The sequence below is a fragment of the Rhinopithecus roxellana genome, chromosome 8 (genome assembly GCF_007565055.1).
Source record: "Rhinopithecus roxellana isolate Shanxi Qingling chromosome 8, ASM756505v1, whole genome shotgun sequence".
NCBI lineage: Eukaryota > Metazoa > Chordata > Mammalia > Primates > Cercopithecidae > Rhinopithecus > Rhinopithecus roxellana.
The window spans coordinates 92,099,394-92,104,849 of NC_044556.1; positions in this window are offsets into that span (position 1 = coordinate 92,099,394).

Genomic DNA, 5,456 nt, shown 5'->3' on the forward strand with positions numbered 1-5,456 from the left:
TATATTTAGAATGTCGAATTTGGCCAGGAGTGTCTCCTGTTAGAATGCCAGTTGTCTCTATCTTTAGAATGTCTGATGTCACCGAGGTGTTTCTATCATTAGAATGCCTGGGGTAGGCCAGGTGTCTCCATCCTTAGAATGCCCAAGGTTGCCAGATGTCCCTATACTTAGAATGTCTGAAGTTGACCAGGAATCTCTTCAGTTAGAATGCTTGGGGTCAGCCACGTGTCTCTATCCTTAGAATGCCAGAGGTAAGCCAGGTGTCTATATCGTTAGAATGCCTGGGGTCGGCCAAAAGCATATATTATTAGAATGCCTGGGGTTGGCCAGGAGAACCTCCTATTAGAATGCCTGGGGTCGGCTGGGTGTGGTGGCTCACGCCTCTAATCTGAGCACTTTGGGAGGCGAGGCGGGCAGAACACAAGGTCGGGAGATTGAGACCATCCTGGCTAACATGGTGAAACCCTGTCTCTGCTAAAAAAATACAAAAAATTGGCTGGGCGTGGTGGCTCACACCTGTAATCCCAGCACTTTGGGAGGCTGAGGCGGGCCGATCACGAGGTCAGGAGATTGAGGCCATCCTGGATAGCACGGTGAAACCCTGTCTCTACTAAAAATACAAAAAAAATTAGCCGGGCATGGTGGCGGGTGCCTGTAGTCCCAGCTACTCAGGAGGCTGAGGCAGGAGAATGGTGTGAACCCAGGAGGTGGAGCTTGCAGTGAACCGAGATTGTGCCACTGCACTCCAGCCTGGGCAACAGAGTGAGACTCCATCTCAAAAAAAAAAAAAAAAAAAAAAATTACCTGGGCGTGGTGGTGGGTGCCTGTAGTCCCAGCTACATGGGAGACTGAGGCAGGAGAATAGTGTAAACCTGGAAGGCGGAGCTTGCAGTGAGCAGAGATGCACCACTGCACTCCAGCCTGGGGGACAGAGCAAGACTCCATCTCAAAAAAAAAAAAAAAAAAAAAAAAAAAAAAAAAAAAGAATGCTTGGGGTTGCCCAGGTGTCACTATTATTGCCATGCCATGGGTCAGAAGAGATTCTCTCCCATTAGAATGCCTGGGGTCTCCCAGGTGTTTCCATCATTAGAATGCCTGGGTCAGCCAGGTGTCTCATTCATTAGAATGCCTGGAGTCAGACAAGGTCTCTCCCATTAGAATACCTGGGGTCGCCCAGGTGTCTCTATCATGTGAATGCCTGGGGTCAGCCAGGAGTCTCTCTTTTTAGAATGTCCTGGCCTGTCACGGTAAAGCCAGTGGAATTCTCTTCTTATATAGTAACATATGCCTGGGGTTTCATAGCCAAGGGACTCTACTGTTAGAATGCCTAAGATTGGCCAGGGGTCTCTTCCATTAGAATGCCTGAGGTTGCCATGCTGTCTTCATCATTTGAATGCCTGAAGTAGGCCAGGAGTCTCTCCCATTAGAATGCCTGAGGCCACCCAGGTGGCTCTATCATTAGAATGCCTGAAGTTGCCCAGATGTCTCGCTCATTAGAATGCTTGGGGTTGGCCAAATGTATCTCCCATTAGAATGCCTAAGGTCGTCCAGGTGTCACTACCATTAAAATGCCTGGGGTAGACCAGTAGTCTATCCCATTAGAATGCCTGGAGTCTCCCTTTAGAATGCCTGGGGTCTTCCAAGTGTCCCTATAATTAGAATGCCTGGGGTCGGCCAGGGGTCTCCCTGCTAGAATGCCTGTGGTCGCAGAGCTGTCTCTATAATTAGAATGCTTGGATTTGGCCAGGTCCTCCGTCTATCCCTTCTCATTAAGAAGCTGCGTGTTCTCAAGTGTTTTCATCTAGATGCTGTGTCAATCAGGAGTGTCTCCGTTAAATTGCCTAGGGTCCCCCAGGGGTCTCTATCATTACAATGCCTGGGGTTGGACAGGAGTCTCTTTTGTTAAAATGCCTGGTGTTGCCCAGGAGTCTCTATCATTAGAATGCCTGTGGGTGGCCAGGAATCTCTCCCATTAGAGAGCCTGCAGTTGCCAAAATGTCTCTATCATTAGAAATACTGGGTTTGCCCAGATGCCTCTATCATTAGAAGCCTGGGTTGGCCAGGAGTCTCTCTCATTAGAATACCTGGGGTGTTTCTATCATTACAATGCCTGGGGTCAGCCAGGAGTCTCTCCCATTAGAATACTTGGGGTTGCCCAGGTGTCTTTATAATTAGAATGCCTGGGGTCACCCCGTTGTCTCTATCATTAGAAAACCTGCTTTCAGGCAAAAGATTTTCCCATTATAATGCCTGGGGTTGCCCAGGTGCCTCTATCATTAAAATGCCTGGGGTAGGCCAATAGTTTCTCCCTTTAAAATGCGTGGGGTCATCCAGGAGCCTCTATCATTAGAATGTCAAGTGTTGCCCAGTTGCCTCTATCATTAGAATGCCTGTGGTCAGCCAGGGTTTTCTCCCATTAGAATGTTTAGGGTCGCTAAGGTGTCTCCATCATCAGAATGCCTGGAGTCGGCCAGGAGTCTCTCTCCAATTTGAATGCCTGGGATTGCCTGATGTCTCTATTATTAGAATGCCTAGAATCAGCCAGGAGTTTTTCTTATTAGAATGACTAGGGTCTCCCAGGTGTCTCCATCATCATAATGCCTGGGGTTGGCTAGGAGTCTCTCCAATTAGAATGCATGGAGTCGCCCAGGTGTCTCTATCATTAGAATGCCTGGAATCGCCCAGTTATCTTTTACATTAGAATGTCTGGGGTCACCAGGTGTCTCTATCATTAGAATGCCTGGGGTCAGCCAGGAGTCTCTCCCATTAGAATGCCTGGAGTTGCCTAGGTGTGTCTATCATGAGAATGCCTGGGGTCACTTATGTGTCTCTATCATTAGAATGCCTGCAGTTGGCAAGGAGTCTCTCCCATCAAAACGCCTGTGGTCACTAAGGTGTCCCTATCATTAGAATGCCTGGGGTCGGCAAGGAGTCTTTCCCATTAGAATGCTTGGGGTCACCCAGGTGTCTCTATTATTAAAATTCCTGTAGTCAACCAGGAGTCTCTCTCATTAGAATGCCTGAGTTCACCCAGGTGTCTATCATTAGAATGCCTGGGGTCACCCAGGAGTCTCTTCAGTTAGAATGCTTGAGGTCGGCCAGGTGTCTCTATCCTTAGAATGCCTGATATCAGCCAGTTGTCTATATCATTAGAATGCCTGGGGTCGGCCAAAAGTATTTATCATTAGAATGCCTGGGGATGGGCAGAAGAATCTATCATTAGAATGTCTGGGGTTGGCCAGGAGCCTCTCCTTTAGAAGGCCTGGTGTCAGCCAGGTGGCTCTATCCTTAGAATGCCTAAGGTTGCCCAGGAGTCTCTATCATTAGAATGCCTGGCATCAGCCAGAAGCTTCTCTCATTAGAATCCATGGGGCTGGCCAGGCATCTCTCCCATTAGAATGTCTGGGGATGGCCAGACATCTGTTTGGTCAAATAGGAGTCTCTCTGGTTAGAATGCCTGGGGTCACCCAGGTTTCTCTATCCTTAGAATGCCTGAGGTCACCAAGGTGTCTTATCATTAGAATGACTGAAGAGGGCCATTAGAATGCCTGTTGTTGGTCAAGTGTCTCTATCCTTAGAATGCCTGAGTTTGCCCAGCTGTGTCTATAATTAGAATTCCTGTGGTTGGCCAGGAGTCTCTATCATTAGAATATTGGGGTCAGCCAGGAGTCTCTCCTGTTAGAATGCCTGAGGTTGGCCAGATGCCTCTATTTTTAGAATGCCTGAGGTTGCCAAGGTGTCTCCATCCTTCGAATGACTGAGATGGCCAAGGTGTCTCTATTATTAGAATGCCTGGGCTCAGCTATGAGTCTCTATCATTAGAATGCCTGGGGTCAGCTAGGAGTCTCTCCCTTTAGAAGGCCTGAATTCGGCCAGGTGTCTCTATCCTTAGAATGCCTGAGGTCTCCCAGAATGCCTGGGGTCAGCCAGGAGTCTCACCCATCAGAATGTCTGGGGTCAGCCAGGTGTCTCTATCCTTCCAACGCCTGAGGTCACCAAGGTGTCTCTGATTAAAATGCCTGGGGTCAGCCAGGTGTCTCTCCTGTTAGAATGCCTAGGGTCAGCCAGGTGTCTTTATAGAATACCTGAGGTCACCCAGGTGTCTCTATCATTAGAATGCCTAGGGTTGCCCAAGAGTGTCTATCATTAGAATGTCTCAGGTTGGCCAAAAGTCTCTCTTGTTACAGTGCCTGTGGTCAGCCAGGTTTCTCTATCCTTAGAATGCCTCAGGTCACCCATGTGTCTCTATCATTAGAAAGACTGGTGTTGACCAGGAGTCTCTCCCATTACAATGCCAGAAGTCAGCCAGGTGGCTCTATGCTTAGAATGCCTGAGGGCACACAGTTGTCTTTACCATTAGAATGCCTGAAGTTGGCCAAAAGCCTCTATCATTAGAATGCCTGGGATCAGCCAGGTGTTTCTCCCATTAGAATGCCTGGGGGTGGGCTAGGTGTCTCTATTCCTAGGATGCATGAGGTCGCCAGGTGTCTTTATCATTAGAATGCCTGGGGTTGGCCAGGAGTCTTCCCTGTAAGAACACCTGGGGGTTGGTCACGTGTCTCTGTCTTTAAAATTCCTGGGGTAGCCCAGATATCTCTATCATTAGAATGCCTGGGGTTGGCCAGGAGTCTCTCCCATAGAAAACCGGTGGTTGCCCAGGTGTCTCTATCATTACAATGCTTGGAATCAGCCTTGAGTATCTCCCATTAGCATGGCTGAGGTTGCCCAGGTGTCTCTACCATTAGAATGCCTGGGGTCAGCCAAGAGTCTCTCCCATTAGAATGTCTAGGGTTGAAGAGGGGTCTCTATCATTATAATACCTGGGATCTGCCAGGAATCTGTCCATTAGAATGTCTGGGGTTGAGAAGTTGTTACTGTCATTAGAATGTCTGGGGTCAGCCAGGAGTCTCTCTTATTAGAATGCTTGAGGTCGCCCAGCTGTCTCTATCCTTACAATGCCTAGGGTTGGCCATGAGTCTCTCCAATTAGAGTGCCTGGGGTGGCCCAGGTGTTCCTATTATTATAATGCCTGGGGTCGCTCAGGTGTTTTTATCATTAGAATGCTTGTGGTCGGCCAGGAGTCTCTTCCATTAGAAAGCCTGAGGTCACCCAGGTGTCTCTATAATAAGAATACCAAGGGTCAGCCAAGAGTCTTGTTCATTAAAAATACCTGGGATCGCCCAGGTGTCTCTATCATTACAACACCTGGGGTCAGCCAGGAGTCTCTCCCATTAGAATGCCAGGGTCGCACAGGTGTCTCTATTACTAGAATGCCTGGGGTTGGCCAAGATTTTTTTCCATTAGAATGACTGGGTTCACCCAGGTGTAGCTATAATTACAATGCCTGGGTCAGCCAGGAGTCTCACTTATTAGAATCGCTGTGGTCGCACAGGTGTCTCTATCATTAGAAGGCCTGGAATCACTCAGATGTCTCTATCATTAGATTACCTGAAATT